The sequence below is a fragment of the Canis lupus genome, chromosome 17 (assembly GCF_048164855.1).
Source record: "Canis lupus baileyi chromosome 17, mCanLup2.hap1, whole genome shotgun sequence".
In the NCBI taxonomy this organism is placed as follows: Eukaryota; Metazoa; Chordata; class Mammalia; order Carnivora; family Canidae; genus Canis; species Canis lupus.
The window spans coordinates 23,450,547-23,470,550 of record NC_132854.1 but is presented as its reverse complement, the minus strand read 5'-3'; the positions used below and the strand labels follow the sequence as shown (position 1 = coordinate 23,470,550).

Here is a 20,004-nt window from a genome sequence, read left to right as displayed (position 1 = left end):
GTCAACTTAATGATAGATGTGTATCAACAGTTTTCATTTCTTGCAATATTTTTAGTTTTGGCAGCAGGGTAACACTGACATAATAAAATGAACTGTGGGAATGACTTTTCCCTCCTAAATTTGAAAGAATTTGTTGACAATTGGTATTTTCTCCAATATCTATATATTTATAATTATTTTATAGTGACAACAATACTGAACATGAAATCCACCTTATTAACAAAATTTTAAGTGTATTTTTTTTTTTTTTTTTAGATTTTATTTGTTTATTCATGAAAGATCCAAAAAGAGAGGCAGAGATTCAGGCAGAAGGAGAAGCAGGCTCCCTGACTCAATTCCAGGAACCCAGGATTACTACCTGAGCTGAAGGTAGATGCTCAACCACTGAGCCACCCAGGCATCCCTTAAGTGTACCATTCTTGTTGTTGACTATAAGACAATGTTGTTTAGAACTTATTCATCTTGCTTAGCTTATTACTTAGAACTTTCTAGAATGTTGCCATGTTGCTTAACTGAAACTTTATGCCCATTAATTGGTATCTTCCTTTTCCCCCCTTTCCCCAGTCCCTGGTAATAACCATTTTACTTTGAGCCTATAAATTCTACTATTTTAGTTACTTCATATAAGTGGAATCACACTCTATATGTCTTTCTGTGGCTGGCTTATTTTACTTGGCATAACGTCCTCAAGTTTCATTCTTGTCATTCCATATTACAGAATTTCCTTCTTTTTAAAGGCTGAATAGTAATCCATTGTATGTATACACCACAATTTCTTTATCCATTCATGTATCCATATACGTTGTGGTTGTTTCTATATCTAAGCTATTATGAATAGTGCTATAATGATCATGGGAATCATAATATCATGTTGAAATCCTGATTTCAATTCTTTTGATAAATACCCAGAAGTCGAATTGCTGGATCATATGGTAGTCCTATTTTAATTTTTTTTTTTTTATAAAGGAATTGTCACATCTTTTTCCATAGTGGCTGCACCATTGTCCATTCCCAACAATAGTATGCAAGATTTCCAATTTCTTCACATCCTTACCAACATTTTCTGCCTTAAAAAAAAAAGTCATCAAGATATGACAAAAGCTGGAAACATCGCACTTCCCAATTTCAAAATATATCACAAAAATACAGAATCATTTCAAAACAGTTCCAGTATACCTGAGTGAATCATTACACAATTAATTTTCTTTTCCTAGGATCCGCCCTAACTGAAATCCCCTTGTATCGCTTTGACCAGATTTTGATCATTTCATTTATAAACTAATCACTGGCAACGGGAACAGCACTACCGTGGTTATCTTTGGCAAAAATATGACTAAGTAGAGGAGGATGTATGCCTTTTCGGAGGTAAGAAGGTAGGAAGCGGATGAGTATGAGGAAAGCAGCTGTAAAGGTGACAGAGCTTCTTCCCATTTTAGGTTTTCAGCTGGGAATCTTTATAAAATGGCAGAGTAACAAGAGAAAAGCAAGCAATTTTTTTATGTGTAGTATACATCGAGTGGGGGAAACACATTGTGTGAGGCCAAAAGTAACTAAGATGGTGGCTTAATATTTAAATTTGCGTAGCATCTTCAACAAAGAACAATAATTTCATAGAGAAATACCAGGACAAAAACCAGTAACAACCATAAAAAAAAGTAGTTCCAGGCTTCCAATGGTGGTAAACTGCGGGAAAGTAAATACAAGGGAGGGAACTTGTTTGTGCAGATTCCCCATCACAGGCTAAGGCTAAGAATGTTTTTATTTCCTTCTACTACAGACAGGATACCTTTCACAAGAGTTTTATCTCTTGCTTTCAGGAAGCAAAAGGAGAGTCAGAGCATTCCTTTTGTATTTGCTGAATTTTAAGTGCCTTTAATTCAAAATAATTACTGGACAAAGTTGACTATTTTGGAGTGATATATTCTGATTTCCTTCACTATCAACACTTTCTAACTTCAACTATTTGATTTTTACTTTGGCCTACCTTCTAGACTCTTAGTGAGCATGGTCTGATTTATGGTCTTAACATTTTTGTGGTCTTATACATGTGCAAAAAGAACTAGCAAAACATACCTCATTAAATCCCATACTTCTCAAGACAAGCTATCTTTGAGAATCTTCTTTTCTCTAGATATAAAAGTCTGTTATTGTTCTCTCTCTTCATTCTGGCACTGCAAATTTACAAACATAGACACAAAGGGTTTTTTATTATTATTATTTAAATTCCAGTCAGTTAACACAAGATATAATGTTAGTTTCAGGTGTACAAGTTAGTGATTCATTACTTACATACCACACCCAGTGCTCATCAAGACAAGTGCCTTCCTTAATTCCCATCGTCTATTTAATCCCTACCTCTGTAACCATCAGTTTGTTCTCTATAGTTGAGTCTGTTTCTCCATTTGCCTCTATCTTCCTCTCTCTGTCTCTTTCCTGATTCTCATATGTTTTGTTTCCTAAGTTCCACATATGAGTGTGATCATTTGATCTTGTGTCTTTTATAGTTCTTAGATGTTGTTTTGATTGTGTCACTTAGTATGCAAACTGTGATCCTATTGGGCTAAATAGGGATAACCTACTTAAACTCTATTGGTTACAAATACTATTTATTAATAATAATAATAATAATAATAACAATAATAATTTTAATAACCAAACTTTACTTTTAGATCAGTTTTAGGTTTACAGAAAAATTGAGCAGAAAGTACAGACAGTTCTCATTGGTATGGTACATTTGATACCATTGATGAATCAATATTGATTCATAATTACTAACTAAAGTCCATAGTTTACATTAGGACTGCCCTTGAGACACCTGGGTGGCTCAGTGGTTGAGCATCTGCCTTCAGCTCAGGTCATGATTCCAGAGTCCCAGAATTGAGTTCCGCATCAGCCTCCCTGCAGGGAACCTGCTTCTTCCTCTGCCTATGTCTCTGCCTTTCTCTGTGTCTCTTATGAATAAAAAATAAAATCTTAAAAATAAGACAAGTCTTAATTAAAGTGCAATATCATGCATTGTTTATTATAGTATCTTACAGAACAGTTTCACTGATAGAAAATTCTCTGTGCTCTACCCATTCATTGTATTAATAGACCACATATTGTTTATTTATTCACCTATTGGAGGACATCTTGGAACTACTTATTTTTTTCAATTATGGATAAAAATACTATAAACATTCCTGTGTAGATTTTTGTGTAGACATGAGTGTTTTACTTGTTTGGGTAAATACCAAGGACCGGGATTACTGGATCCTATGGAATGTCTATATTTAGCTTTTTAAGCAATAGCTAAAATCTATAAAGAATTTGCCAAGCTGCCTTCCAAAGTGGGTAAATCATTTTGTGTTCCCATTACCAAAATAATGATTGTTCCTCTTGCTCCTCTTGTCAGTGTTTTGGATTTCAGTGATTATAATAGGTATATAGTGGTATTCATTTTATTTGCAGTTCTCTAATGATACACAGTGTTGAACTTCTTTACATATGCATATTTACTATTTGTATATTTTATTTGATGATATGTTGTTTTCTTATTGTTGAGTTTTAAGTTACTTATATATTTTGAATACAAGATTTAAATCATATATGTAGTTTACAAAACAAATATTTTTTTTTAGCAAGAAATAGACACTTTCTAAAATGTGCAAAAAGGAAATTTATAGAGATTACTGGGAGGAGAGGATATCAAGTGTCCATGGAATTTTGAGAGCCAGGTTTAGGAATATAGAACTGAAGGAGTGTTAGATGTCTGGGAAGCTTTTATAAAGTGTAAAAGCACATGACTTAGCATGCCCTTTATGGTATCCTAGCTCTTCAATCATTCCCTGTATCTTTATGTCCCAGTTAAAAATATTTAGCTTATTAGGTTTGGTTCATCTGACTCTTTCTGATAATTATGGAGTGAGGAAAATATTTAGTTATTTTTAAGCTTTGCTTAATTGATCAGCAAATTTGAAGAGATTCAATAAAAACAAATAAAATGTTATTAAGTGAAATACTGTTGGTTAGCCACCCCAAATGCTTCATCTTCAGGAGTTCATTTTAGTTCACATTTCTCCAAGGACTTGTCATTATCCTATCTCATAATTGTGTAATCTGTGGAAAAAATTAAAAAAGCAAAGGCAGCCAAAAGTTGCACATAAAATGGGTTTGGTGGAATAGGGACCGAATAATAGATGGCAGTCCTTTGGACCAAAACATGTTCATGTTTTTTCAAAATTTAGGAATCCATAAATAAATAAATTACTCAAAGTAAACGAATATAAATATATAAATATAAGCACAAATACACATTAACTTATATGTATAGTATATAATACGTGTGTCTTTTGTTACTCTCTTGCTCTTAAGTCATTTGATAGTATGAGAAGATCAGCCGTTCTTTTTAATGACCAAATTTCTTATGACTCAAAAATTTTTCTGCTGTAATACATGACTACAGTCATGATTTCTCCTCTTTGTCATTCCTTCATGATTCAAAGTACTGCAAGGTGTCTGACCAGCTAAGCATGCCATTTTAATAGGAGATCATCTAGGGTTGCCCTTGTTTAAAGACAATGTTTAATGCAGAGAGAAAATACTTCAAATAGTAATCAGGGTGCCATTTGAGGACTCAATTAAATCCTGGGCAGGAAAAAATGACAAATGCCCACTTAACCTAAATGAAGGGATGTGACCTAAGTTAGACAATAACTTAATCATTTAAAATTTTAAATGAACAGATTGATGTCAGAGCTAAGAAGAAAACTGTCAAAATTATTATATCTATATAAACTATCTGTCTGCCTATCTATCTATCTATCTACCTAGCTATCTGCAGTTTCCATTGCTTGTTACCCTAGATTCTGAACTATTTCTAAAATTCATTCTCCCAATTCTCAGGAAATGTTGTGTACTGCTTGCTAACTCTTACAAAAATTTGATTTTTATTATTTAATTATGCATAATTGATTTTTGGTGCTTATAACTAAAGAACTCTGGTTAATAATTTTGAAAAATGCTGCTTTACTGTTAATTGACTTCTTACTTTATTAGATATTTATTATGCTCTTGCTTTATGGTTGATTATTCCAAAATGTTAGGGCTTTGGAGTGGTCAAATCATGTTAAACAAAGACTTTTTGTTTTTTCATGAAGAATTTCAAGTTTTGTATAAGGTTGTTTGTATGTATAGCCTTAGGGGCACCTGGGTAGCTCAGTTGGTTAAGCAGCTGACTCAGTTTCTGCTCAGGTCATGATCTCAAGGATGTGAGATGGAACCCCTCATCAGGCTTTGCCCTCAGCGTGGATTCTGCTTGAGATTCTCTCTCTCCCCCTCACTCCACTTGCATGATCTCTCTGTCTGTCTCTAAATTAATGAATAAGATCTTTAAAAAAAAAGTTGTTTGTATGTATGTATAACAAGCCTATCTCATTAAAAAAATTATATTCTTCAGCTGTGAGAAACATTCATGTCTTTTGGAAATCTAGAACACAATAGAGTAAACCACAGTTTATTTAAATAAAAAGGTTATAATGTTCAAGAAAGATCTTAGCTATTATCCTCAGGTTAAGTTTAAAAATTACTATAGAGAGAGATTTATTATTACTGATTTAGTTCTTGGAGCAACTTAGTATTTTATACCAGCATATTTTTTTAAAAGAAGGAATGCATCTTTTTTTTGAAGACTGTATTCTAATGAAATTTGAAAGATATACAATTTGACTGAAACAACATCTATTTTCAATCCATTTTAGAAAATTCATAGTATAAAATAAAATAAATAAAATTTCAAGCTTTCATTTTCTTTTGTCATCACTCTGTTTCATGTTTCTAATTTTCATAGATGAAGGCAACCTTAAACAGTTGACATTTTAAAATGTAAAGAAATAAATATTTGCCAGATAGCTTTTTGTCCTATGTAAATCCATAATATGGTATTTTCTTTTCATTATTATCATTGAAAAAATAGAGAATATTTGTATTATGTAAATATGTAGTGGTAATTTATGCAGTTTTCTTTTTTTAAGAGATATTATTTATTTGAGAGACAGTGAAAGAGAGAGAGAGAGAGAGAGAGAGAGAGAGAGCATATGAATGGAGAAGGTCAGAGGAAGAAGGAGAAGCAGGCTCCCCACTCAGCACAGAGCCCAAAGTGGGGCTCGATCCCAGTACTACATGATCACGATCTGAGCCAAAGACAGATACTTAAACAACTAAGCCACCCAGGAACCCCTAATTTATGCAATTTTCTATAATACTTGTGTTTTAATTAGTTTAGACATACTTTATTCTAGATCTATGAAGTTTCTCATCATTTTATTTCTTCAACTTTTATAATTATACCCGGATTTTAAACATAGCACTTAAAACCTGTGAGTACTTGTGCTCTCCCCTAAAGTGTCAATTTCTTCCAGAATTGCTTTGTTTATGAGAACACAACATATGCTCAGTTTTCTCCCAGTAAGTTATATAAATATGACAAACTTGGGAAAAATTCTATAAGTACCACTATTCTAATTATTGTTATATTTATACTAACTTGTTTTGAACATATTGGATAATAAAGCATATTTTTTCTCATAAAAGTGATAATGATAAAATAGTTTAATAAGTTGTGCTCTAGAATATTAAACACAACCAAAAAAAGTTGAGAAAAGTATGATGAAACCTTGGATTTCTATTTTATTGCTATCCTTAGTTAACATAATGTCTTGGTTGTAATTAAAAGGACAACAATTTCATTACATAAAAGATGTTCTCTTTAAACAAGAATTATAAAATGATTAGAATGAAATGAAATTATTTATAAAACAACATACTGAAATGTGAATTTTTTTGTGAATATGTGTGTTGGCAATAGAGCCATTTTTAAATCAGTTTATAGGCTGAAATGAAACATTCAAAAATAATCATGTCAGTGTAAATATAATTGTTTCTTCTTAATTATTTTAATATGTATCATCTAATACTAAAATAATATATTGTAAATAATTTAATAATTTCAAGCAAGCTGTGAAACAAATGTATTTTAGATTCAAAATATCATTTAAAGTTATAGAACACAGAATTATGCAAAATTTAAATGATATATTTCTACAATTTGCTCTTTCACATGTAATTGTAGATAAAAAGACCTGGTTTACACAGTCAACTACTCATTTTTGTTGGTGCTGACACCCTATTTTTTAAATATTTTTATTTATTTATTCATAGAGAGAGAGAGAGAGAGGCAGAGAGAGAAGCAGGCTCCACGCAGGGAGCCCAACGTGGGACTTGATCCCGTGTCTCCAGGATCACACCTCGGGCTGCAGGCGGCGCTAAACCGCTGTGCCACCGGAGCTGCCCTGACACCCTATTTTTAATAGTGTAGGTATAGTGACATTGTATTTGCTGTTTTAAGCTGCCATAACTCTTTAAAAAAGCATTTGAATGTTCTTGTAATTTTTTTTTTCTTTTTTGCCTGCCTGATATTTCTAGTATCAAAAACTGCTGAGGCGAAACTTCTATTCTTCCCTTAGTCTCTGTGTTTTGGAAAAAGCAACTCTTAGGCTAGCCTCTAAGGCTGGTCATTTGACTGAGAACTAGCCAAATGGTACCTTACCTTACACTGGTGATAGTGAGTGTTCATGAATAGACATGAACCTGAAGCAAGAACTAACGGCAAAGGAGATTCAACACTAGTATATTGTTGGGGCAGCCTGGCAATGTGTTCCATTTTCTGTTGGTGTTCCAAAGAGAATGGGAGGCATTTGTGGAGCTGATGATAATCATTGCCAGAAGGGATCATCTGTCTCCTGGTTTTGCCAATACAAAGAATAGGAGAGCCAGTGATGAAGAAAGCAGATGAGACCCATAAAAATAATTTTGTCCTCGATCCAGTGGTGGCAGAAGCAGAAATATGTTATTCCCTTGGATTTTTTTTTTTTAGTTATATTGACCAATAAGTTGTCACTTTACTTAAATTAGTTTTTATTATAATCTTACAATTATAATTATTTTATTATTTAATAACATATTCACATATAATCTTGGTAGTCATTCTGAAAGTTGAGATTCCTACTCTCAGTTAAGTGCCATTCTTCAGCCTCTCTTCTTTTGTGGTACTAACAGGTATGTGCTAGCAAAACACCCCACTCTGTTAAGGTCTCTTCTGCTGTCAATATTAATCTGTGGAGAAGAGCCCCCAATAACTTCTTAATGCCCCTCCAAATCTCTTACAGCCTATGGTAGGTGGCTTATTCTCTCAGTCTTCCAATGGAACATAATCTCTGATGGGTCTTCTAGTCATACATACTGTATCCGGCAAGTAAGTGCCTATTTCTCTGTCACACAGTCTAGTGTTTCACCATTTTAATGGCAATTTAAGCACTTCATCTTCACTACATTTGGCCTGGGATGCTTTCATTTCCAGTAGGTTTCTCTTGTGGTTCATCATGGGGTTAAAGGCTGTGACTTGGGAGAATATTCTCAAGTCAACACATTTTTCTTTATCCAATTTTATCTAATCAACCTTTTTGTTAAAAATCTTCAGAATCAGGTCTCATAGCTAATGTCCCACCTTCTTCCAGTTCATCCTGGCTAGATCTTGTGGGTCTTGTTGGATAAAGCCTTTTCCTCTCTTACCAACCAGAGCATCCTCAGCTTAAGTATCGTGCAGTTCCATGTGAGATAAGCCTTAGTGGCCTAAGAGGGGAGATGGGAGCTGTTTCTAAGAGCAGCACATGTTCTCTTGTGAAGAAAAAGCTTCTGAATTTTCTTCCAGGATAAGGAAATACTAACTGTGAATATAAAGGTATAGGCCAAAAAATAAATAAATAAATAAAATAAAGGTATAGGCCAGTGTCTGCAAACTCAGAAGACTAAGAGGAATCTGGGCAGTCAATCTTTGGGGGAAGATCCTAAAATAGCTTCAGAACAGGTGTAAGAGACTCCAGTTTTCCACTCTAGATCCATGGCTCGGGAATAACACACATGCCTCCACTTAGTATAACTATCTCACACAGACTGGTGCAGTCCCTTCCTTCATCACTCTTTCACCATAGTGTGCCATGGGTAGTAGATGCTCCACTTACCACTACTAAGGAGGCCTTCAAAGTCAGCCTGCCCCTGAATTATTAAGCTCAGAAATCTTATCACCTGGAGAAAAAGTAGCAGGTCTATGAATACAAATGTCAAGGTAGATGTCCAGATTTCAGTTACTTAGTAGGGAATGTTACCCATGAAAAGAATGAGGTAGTCTTGGACAGAGTAAAATTTGAACTCAGATGCAGATCAGACAAAGATTAGCTATTTCAGTGGGAAGCTCTGAAACAGATTTTCCCTTTGGAATTGACAGAGTTGAGCTGAAATTGATCAGTACTTACAATCATAACTTGGTCGAAAGATGACCAGGAGGGGCAGTCCCTTGGGAAAGATGACTTTCTACAGCTGATGAAGTCCCTGAAAGAGCTGACATTTGGAGGCTGCCTTCTGAACACTCTTCCTGTAGGTAGGCAGCAAAACCTTGGAAAGAGATCTGTATAGACATCTCCTCATCCTTCCAGAGCCCAAATGTTTTATTCTTGTAAATATATATTTTTTTGTAAATTTATTTTTTACTGGTGTTCAATTTGCCAACATATACAAAAAGACCCAGTGCTCATCCCATAGAGTGTCCCCCTCAGTGCCCGTTACCCAGTCACCCCCACCCCCCGCCCACCTCCCCTACCTCCACCCCTAGTTCATTTCCTAGAGTTAGGAGTCTCTCATGTTCTGTCTCCCTTTCTGGCATTCCCCACTCATTTTTTCACCTTTCCACTTTGTTCCCTTTCACTATTTTTTATATTCCCCAAATGAATGAGACCATATGATGTTTGTCCTTCTGTGATTGACTTATTTCACTCAGCCTAATACCCTCCAGTTCCATCCACATCAAAGCAAATGGTGGGTTTTTGTCATTTCCAATGGCTGAGTAATATTCCATTGTATACATAGACCACAGCTTCTTTATCCACTCATCTTTCAATGGACACCGAGGCTCCTTCCACAGTTTAGCTATTGTGGATATTGCTGCCATAAGCATTGGGGTGCAGGTGTCCCGGCGTTTCATTGCAACTGTATCTTTGGGGTAAATCCCCAGCAGTGCAATTGCTGGGTCGTAGGGCAGGTCTATTCTTAACTCTGTGAGGAACCTCCACACAGTTTTCCAGAGTGGCTACACCAGTACCCATTCCCACCAACAGTGCAGGAGGGTTCCCCTTTCTCCACATCCTCTCAAACATTTGTGGTTTCCTGCCTTGTTAATGTTCCCCATTCTCACTGGTGTGAGGTGGTATCTCATTGTGGTTTTGATTTGTATTTCCCTGATGACAAGTGATGCAGAGCATTTCCTCATATGCATGTTGGCCATGTCTATGTCTTCCTCTGTGAGATTTCCGTTCATGTCTTTTTGCCCATTTCATGATTGGATTGTTTGTTTCTTTGCCGTTGAGTTTAATAAATTCTTTATAGATCTTGAATACTAGCCCTTTATCTGATAGACCATTTGCAAATATCTTCTCCCATTTTGTAGGTTGTCTTTTAGTTTTGCTGACTGTATCTTTTGTTGTGCAGAAGCTTCTTATCTTGATGAAGTCCCAATAGTTCATTTTTTGCTTTTGTTTCTCTTGCCTTCATGGATATACCTTGTAAGAAGTTACTATGGCCAAGTTCAAAAAGGGTGTTGCCTGTGTTCTCCTCTAGGATTTTGATGGAATCTAGTCTCACATTTAGATCTTTCATCCATTTTGAGTTTATCTTTGTGTATGGTGTCAGAGAATGATCTAGTTTCATTCTTCTGCATGTGGATGTCCAATTTTCCCAGCACCATTTATTGAAGATACTGTCTTTTTTCCAGGGGAAAGTCTTTCCTCCTTTGTCGAATATTAGTTGACCATAAAGTTCAGGGTCCACTTCTGGATTCTCTATTCTGTTCCATTGATCTATGTGTCTGTTTCTGTGCCAGTACCACACTGTCTTGATGACCACAGCTTTGTAATACAACGTGAAATCTGGCATTCTGATGCCCCCAGCTATGGTTTTCTTTTTTAATATTCCCCAGCTATTCGGGGTCTTTTCTGATTCCACACAAATCTTAATATAATTTGTACCAACTCTCTGAAGAAAGTCCATGGTATTTTGATAGGGATTGCATTAAATGCGTAAATTGTCCTGGGTAACATTGACGTTTCCACAATATTAATTCTTCCAATCCATGAGCATGGAATATTTTTCCATCTCTTTGTGTCTTCCTCAATTTCTTTCAGAAGTGTTCTGTAGTTTTTAGGGTATAGATTCTTTACCTCTTTGGTTAGGTTTATTCCTAGGTATCTTATGCTTTTGGGTGCAATTGTAAATGGGATTGACTCCTTAATTTCTCTTTCTTCAGTATCATTGTTAGTGTATAAAAATGCCACTGACTTCTGGGCATTGATTTTGTATCCTGCCACACTGCCAAATTGTTGTATGAGTTCTAGCAATCTTGGGGTGGAGGCTTTTGGGTTTTCTATGTAGGGTATCATGTCATCAGCAAAGAGGGAGAGTTTGACTTCTTCTTTGCCAATTTGAATGCCTTTTATTTCTTTTTGTTGTCTGATTGCTGAGGCTAGGACTTCTAGTACTATGTTGAATAGCAGTGGTGAGAGTGGACATCCCTGTCTTATTCATGATCTTCGGGGAAAGGCTCCCAGTGCTTCCCCATTGAGAATGATATTTGCTGTGGGCTTTTCGTAGATGGCTTTTAAGATGCTGAGGCATGTTCCCTCTATCCCTACACTCTGAAGAGTTTTGATCAGGAATGGATGCTGTATTTTGTCAAATGCTTTCTCTGCATCTAATGGGAGGATCATATGGTTCTTAGTTTTGCTCTTGCTGATATGATGAATCACATTGATTGTTTTATGAGTGTTGAACCAGCCTTGCATCCCGGGAATAAATCCCATGTGGTCATAGTAAATAATCTTCTTAATGTATTGTTGTATCCTATTGGCTAGTATCTTATTGAGAATTTTTGCATCCATGTTCATCAGGGATATTGGTCTATAATTCTCCTTTTTGGTGGGGTCTTTGGTTTTGGAATTAAGGTGATTCTGTCTCACAGAATGAGTTTGGAAGTCTTCCATCTCTTTCTATCTTTCCGAACAGCTTTAGTAGAATAGGTATGATTTCTTCTTTAAACGTTTGAGAGAATTTCCCAGGGAAGCCATCTGGTTCTGAACTTTTGTGTCTTGGGAGGTTTTTGATGACTACTTCAATTTCCTCTCTGGTTATTGACCTGTTCAGGTATTCTATTTCTTCCTGTTCCAGTTTTGATAGTTTGTGGTTTTCCAAAAATGCATCCATTTCTTCTAAATTGCCTAATTTATTGGCGTATAGCTGTTCATAATATATTTTTAAAATCGTTTGTATTTCCTTGGTGTTGATAGTGATCTCTCCTTTCTCATTCATGATTTTATTAATATGAGTCTTTTCTCTCTTCTTTTTAATAAGGCTGGCTAATGGTTTATCTATCTAATTAATTCTTTCAAAGAATAAACTCCTGGTTCTGTTGATCTGTTCCACAGTTCTTCTGGTCTCGATTTCGTTGAATTCTGCTCAAATCTTTATTAACTCTCTTCTGCTGCTGGTGTAGGATCTATTTGCTGTTTTTTATCCATCTCCTTTAGGTGCAAGGTTAGCTTTTGTATTTGAGTTCTTTCCAGTTTTTGGATGGATGCTTGTATTGTGATGTATTTCCCCCTCAGGACTCCTTTGCTGTATCCCAAAGATTTTGGATGGTTGTATCTTCATTCTCATTATTTTCCATGCATCTTCTTAGTTCTTCTCTAATTTCCTGGTTGACCCTTTCATCTTTTAGCAGGATGGTCCTTAACCTCCACGTGTTTGAAATCCTTCCAAACTTCTTCTTGTGATTTAGTTCTAATTTCAAAGCATTATGGTCTGAAAATACACAGAGGATGATCCCAATCTTTTGGTATCAGCTATTCCTGATTTGTGACCCAGTTTATGGTCTATTCTTGAGAAAGTTCCATGTGCACTTGAGAAGAATGTGTATTCAGTTGAGTTTCGATGTAAAGTTCTGTAGATATCTGTGAAATCCATCTGGTCCAGTGTATCATTTAAAGCTCTTGTTTCTTTGGAGATGTTGTGCTTAGAAGACCTATCGAGTGTAGAAAGCACTAGATTAAAGTTACCAAGTATAAGTGTATTATTATCTAAGTATGTCTTACCTTTGGTTATTAATTGATTGATATATTTGGCAGCTCCCACATTCGGGGCATATATATTGATGATTGTTAAGTCCTCTTCTTGGATAGATCCTGTAAGTATGATATAGTGTCCCTCTTCATCTCTCACTACAGTCTTCGGGATAAACTTTAGTTTATCTATATAAGGATGGCTACCCCTGCTTTCTTTTGAGGACCCTTTGAATGGTAAATAGTTCTCCAACCTATTATTTTCAGGCTGTAGGTGTCCTTATGTCTAAAATGAGTCTCTTGTAGACAGCAAATAAATGGGTCCTGCTTTTTTATCCAGTCTGAAACCCTGTGCCTCTTGATGGGGTCATTAAGCCCGTTCACGTTCAGAGTTACTATTGAAAGATATGAGTTTAGTGTCAGCATGATACCTATTCAATCCCTGTTTTGTGGATTGTTCCATTGGACTTCCTCTTAAAGAGGAATTTTAAGAGTCCCCATTAAATTTCTTGCAGATCTGGTTTGGTGGTCACATATTCTTTCAGTTCCTGCCTATCTTGGAAGCTCTTTATCTCACCTTCTCTTCTGAATGAGAGCCTTGCTGGACAAAGTATTCTTGGCTGCATGTTCTTCTCATTTAAGACCCTGAATATATCCTGCCAGTCCTTTCTGGTCTGCCAGGTCTCTATGGAGAGGTCTGCTGTTAATCTGATATTTCTCCCCATATAAGTTATGGATCTCTTGTCTCTTGCTGCTTTAAGGATCTTCTCTTTATCTTTAGAATTTGCAAGCTTCACTATTAAGTGTTGAGGTGTTGAACGGTTTTTATTGATTTTAGGGTGGGGGGATCTCTCTATTTCCTCGATCTGAATGCCTTTTTCCCTTCCCAGATTTGGAAAGTTTTCAACTATAATTTGTTCAAATACATATTCTGGACCTCTGTCCCTGTTGGCGCCCTCAGAAACCCCAATTAAACGTAGGTTTTTCTTCCTCAGGCTGTCACTTATTTCCCTTAATCTATCCTCTTGATCTTTTAATTGTTTGTCTCTTTTTTCCTCAGTTTCCTCTTTGCCATCAAGTTGTCTTCTATGTCACTCACTAGTTCTTCCACCTCTTTAACCCTTGTCGTTAGGACCTCTAGTTAGGATTGCACCTCTTTTAATTCATTTTTAATTTCTGCCTGATTAGATATAAATTCTGCAGTCATGAAGTCTCTTGAGTCCTTTATGCTTTTTTCTAGAGCCACCAGTAGCTGTATAATAGTGCTTGTGAATTGGCTTTCTGACATTGAATTGTAATCCAGATTTTGTAACTCTGTGGGAGAGAGGACTGTTTCTGATTCTTTCTTTTGAGGTTTTTCCTTCTAGTCATTTTGCTCAGCGCAGAGTGGCCAAAAATAAGTTGTATTGGGAAAAGGAGAAAAAGAGAGAAGGGAAAGGAGAAAAGAAAAAGAAAAAAAAAAAGAAAGAACAAAAAAGAGAGAGAGAGAAGAAAAGAAAAAAAGGGGGGGAGCAAACAGAAAACAGAAAACAAGGGGGAGTATCCTCTGATTCTGTATACTGTAAATCCCTCGACCTCCCCTGGAACTTTCCCAGTGTTGCTTGGTCAATAATTTTTTTTCCCCTGTCCATCTAGCTGGTTTTCTGGGGGAGGGGCCTGTTGTGCTGATTCTCAAGTGTGAGCACTTGGGGGAGCTGCTCAGCCTCCAGCCTGGTGCAGGGCTCCGTGAAAGTTGTTTAGCTGTTTATCCGGTGAGGCCACCGTAAGGCTCCGTGGGGGTTGTTTACCCCGTGAGGCCCCAGGAGGAACAACCGCAGTGGCGGGGCCAGCTCTCCAGCCCTCGAGTCAGCTCCCGCAGTAACTCGGGAGCTCTCGGTCTGCAGGGCCTGGAGGCTCCGGGGGCGGGACCGCTGATCTGCGCAGCCCGGGCCGCCCGGAGGCAGGAGCGTCCTTGCTGTCCTGCGCCCTCCTGGCCTCTGCCTGTCCCAGGGGAGGCCAGATCTTTGGCTGTGTCCCCGGCACCGCATGCTCCTGGGCCTGCGCTGTTGGATTCGCGCTCCCGCCCCGCAGCCCCCTCCGGGCGGAGCCGCTGCCGGAGCTGCCTCTGAGCTTCTCCCGGGCCGCGGGGCCGTGCTGCAGCCCTTTAGGGAGCTTGGCTGCGGGGTGTGGCTCGCTCTCCCCGGGGTGCAGGTGCTCTCTCTCTCTCTCTCTTTCAGTAAGAATAGTGACAATGCAAAATATTGATGTCAGGTAATTAATAATTCAAGGATTTCATTTGTATTATTTATTAATAAGTTAATACAGACGGCAATAAATCTCCTAAACGAGGTTTAAGGAAAAGTACAGAACAAATGTACTAAAAAGTAATGAGGCTGCTCATAAATATACCTTAAGATTAGCTACAAAATTACAGTTATGTAACACTTTCAAATATAAGTACTTTAAAATATTAACTAATATTAATAATTTTTTTTGTTTTAAATATTTTATTTATGTATTTAACAGAAGGAGAGAGTACAAGCAGGGGCAGTGGCAGGAAGAGAGAGAGGGAGAAGACCGACCCATCACTGTGCAAGGACTCTGGGTTTATGACCTGAGCCAAAGGCAAAAGCTTAACCAACTGATCCACACAGGCATCCCTGGATAATTGTTTTAAAATATTAAGAACTGATATAACTGGATGTTTTGTGTATTTATGGGAAAATAATACTAAAAAGTTGCAAGGAGCACTAAATAGGTCATGAAGAGCCTGGTGTGAATTTTATATTAATCAAATGTCCCAAAAGAAGAAATATTACATAAAAGAACTCTCAAAAAATATATAAACAACAGTACATTCTTTAGTGAAACATGATTTAAATAACCAGGTATATATTTAAATACATTTTTTTATAATTTTGTCATTCCCAGTCTTTAGCCTTGGATGAGCTCATCTTTCTGCTAAATAGAGTTTTAAAACCCTACATTGGATAGCATGTCAAGATTCCTTAATGTAGATCATTTACTTAATTACTTAAATGTGCATGATCTCATTTGATTCTTGTTAAGAAAAATACATTGAGTAGACAAGTCATTATCATTCTGCAACTTTTAAAAATGAAGATTTCAGATTAAAATAACTGATGCAAATTCATCAATTTAATAAATTGTGATGTCATAGATCAAACTTAGGACTTCCAAATTCATGTACTTCCAAATTCATCTTTTGATGTCTTATTGAATCTCTTTGTAGACTGATTTACTGTATTCAGAGTACTTATGTAAGATTAAAAATAGATTTTCACTTGGTTAGTTTAGATAGGTTGCTAAATTTTGCCATTATAAGATTGACTATGAATTCATATATTTATTAATATTCTGATGAATTACTTTTCAGGGATCATGTGATAGCTATTCAATTAAACAATAGCATAACATAATCAACAAATCTTATGGTTTTAGTAGTAGAACATGTGAAGTCCTGAAATAAATCCTAAAAGAAGTGACTCTGTTCCCTATTTAAAATCTCTTCTATCCACAGCAATCAGATAGCAAAAAGAAATAAAAGGCATCCAAATGGGCAAAGAAGAAAGAAACTTACTATTTGCAGATGACATGATACTTTATATAGATAACCCAACAGGAGAGAGAAAAAAAGAAAACCTAAAATACTCCACTGAAAAACTGCTAGAATTAATAAAGGAATTCAATAAAGTTGCAGAATACAAAATCAAGGTACAAAAATCTGTTTTGTTTCTTTTTTGAAAAAAAAAGATTTTATTTATTTCGAGAGAAAGGGAGAGTGTACTCAAAGAAAGGGAGGTACAGAGGCAGAAGGAGAGAGAGAATCTCAGCAGACTTCACTCTGAGCTCAGAGCCTGATATGGGGCTTGATCTCATGACCCAGAGATCAGGAACCTGAGCCAAAATCAAGAGTTGGATATTTACTTGACTGAGCCACCCAGGAACCCCTGTTGCATTTCTATATACCAATAATGAAGCACCAGGAAGAGAAATGAAAGAATGAATCCCATTTATAAATTGCACTAAATATCATAAGATTCCTAGGAATAAACCTAACCAAAGAGGTAAACGATTTGTATGCTGAAAACTGTAGAATGCTTATGAAAGGAATGGAAGACAACACAAAGAAATGGAAAAACATCCCATGCTCACGGACTGGAAGAACAGGTATTGCTAAAATATCTGTACTACCTAAAGCAATCTATACATTTAATGCAATCCCTATCAAAACACTACCATCATTTTTCACACAGCTATAACAAACAATCCTAAAATTTGTATGGAAACACAAAAGACCTCGAATAGACAAAGCAATCTTCAAAAAATGAACGAAATTGTCTAGATAGATAGATAGATATAATGAACAAAACTGGATAGATTTAATATATAATGCAGTATTGCTCAGCTATAAAAACAGAATGAAATCTTGCTATTTGTAATGACATGAATGGAGAATAGAGAATATTATGCCAAACAAAATAAGCCTGTCAAAGACAAATACCATATGATTCACTCATATATGGAATTTATTTTTTATATTATTTTTTTTGAGATTGAGAGAGTGAGCAAGCAGGAAGGAGAGAGAGAGAGAAATAGAGAGAGGGAGAGAATCTCAAGCAGGCTCCATATTCATTGGAGGATCCCAATTAGAGCTTGCAAAGGAGCTCCCAAAGCAGCTCAAATGCAGGGCTCGATCTGAGAACCCTGAGATCATGACCTGACCCCAAACCAAGAGTCAAACGTTTGGTGGACTGAACCACCCAGACACCCATCTTGTGTGTGATTTAATAATAATAATTTTAAAAAATGAACAAAGGGAGAAAAGAAAGAGAGGGAAGCAAACCAAGAAACAGATTCTTAGAACAAACTTATGGTTACCAGAGGAAAGATCAGTGGGGGAATGGGTTAAAAAATGATGGGGGTTAAGGAGGACACTTGTAATGAGCACAGGGTGTTTTACAGAAATGTTGAATCACTATATTACACCTGACACTAACATTACACTGTATGTCAACTAACTGGAATTTAAATAAAAAGTTAAAAAATAAATTTTCACAAGATTTTTCAAAAAACTACCTTTCTTTTTACTATGTTAGAGAATAAACTATTTTCCTTCCCTTTCTTTATCTTTTAGCATATATTTTTGTGTGTGGGGTGTGTTTGTGCAATTTGTATTACCAGATTGATCAGCACATACTAAAAAATTAATAATAATATGATGTTAATTTAGTAATATGAAAATAAGGAAAGGTTTATAACCAAAAAAATAGCTTTATTTCAGCATTGAAATTAAGCAAGATGGGTCTTATGGCTTCCTTGGTGCAATGAAGTACACTTTACTTATCTAGTTGTATCTCATGTAATTGAATTAAGAGACTGAATACACAATGGACAATGGCCACATCACATGTAAAAGCAGAACTTTGACCCACAGCCTACAGCAACTTGCCAGGAAAACAAACTCCTTTATCTGTAATAAAGAACCCAGAAAGCCAGTCTGCTATTCGTTTGACTTGCAGAAGTCAGCTTGCTATCTTTAGTGACAGTCCAGAAAGCCAAACAATAACTTCTGTAACACTTGGTTCAAAATGGTCAGGATTTATTCATAACTAATAGTTACCCTAAATTTGTCCCCACTTCCAGTTTAGGATTAACCAGAGCTAGAGAAATATGTATCCCTAACCAATCATATAGAATTCCTGCTTCTAGTTAGCTCCAGCTTTCCCAAGCCAGTGGCCTTCAAATAGGACATACTTGTAGCATTTCTTTCCTTCTACTGGGAAGCCTCTCCACTCCTCTGACTGGCTTTGAGTCTCTGTCAACATACATATGACAGATGACTCTTTTGTTAGAGTAAGCTCAAAATAGACTGCTTTTTCATTTGGTTTGTTATTATTAATATATACAGAAGTTTCTGGAAATAGAGATTCTCATTCTCCCTTCAGACTATTTTAAACCCTCTAATCATTATTATAATACCATATAGGGCAGTGACAAACTAGAAGTGGTTAGGAGCACTCCACTGGAAGTAACTTAGAAAAAAGGCAAAAACAAAGTAAGGAAATTGCCAGTTGTCTATAGCTTAAAGCCTATTTGTTTGTCAGTGATTGGTTGTCCTTGGATTTTGATTTTGTAACCTTGAGTCATTTACAGGCTTAGATTTTGGTTTGCTTTACATAGGCTGCTAGGGCATTAAAAATACTTCACCCTAATGGTCACCTTGTTTAATTAATTTAATAGTAGGAGAGAATAATTATATTTTAAATTGATTATTCTACATAAATCAAATATATTGAAGCATATATTTATGATTTAGAAAGTATTGTGTGATCTAACACATTGACCTGATTAGTAATTGTGGGGAAGTAAAGAGGTGCTGACCCCTCTTAAAAAATAAAAGCAAGACCAAGTCTTCTTGAGAGAATAATATTCATAAACTGAAAATACAATTCAAAGTAAAATCATGATTTCAGATAAGATTAAGACTTCAGTCAAAAGAAATGCTAGGACCATGGCAAAAGATGATAATACAAAATATAATTGAATGTCACAAAGGAAGATAAGCAAATATAAACTAGAAGCTGAAAATTTTGAAAGAAATTCAGGAGATTAAATATGAAACTCTGGAACTATTTTGGAATTTGCTTTTTGAAGTTTACTTTGGGGAATTGGTTAGCTATTTTTGGCAGTGTTTCTCAGAAAGTTTGACCAGAATTAGCCTGACCAGAACAGCAGAGACATGTAAATATGTATGGAGACATATCTTGAAAGTCAAAGAGGAAGCCTAAGGTTATACATTCTATTT

The 20,004-nt window shown here is 36.0% G+C and overlaps 1 long non-coding RNA gene across 2 annotated transcripts in view; it reads left to right on the top strand.

Moving 5' to 3' along the window:
* Nucleotides 1-16,857, top strand: part of LOC140608327 (uncharacterized) — a 30,675-nt gene extending 13,818 nt beyond the window's left edge. For both annotated transcript variants that reach the window (XR_012010343.1, XR_012010342.1), the window contains 4 exons: nucleotides 256-369; nucleotides 7,198-7,350; nucleotides 15,702-16,063; nucleotides 16,717-16,857. This is a non-coding gene — a long non-coding RNA (uncharacterized lncRNA). The remainder of the gene's footprint in view (nucleotides 1-255; nucleotides 370-7,197; nucleotides 7,351-15,701; nucleotides 16,064-16,716) is intronic.
* The last annotated feature ends 3,147 nt before the right edge of the window (nucleotides 16,858-20,004 follow it).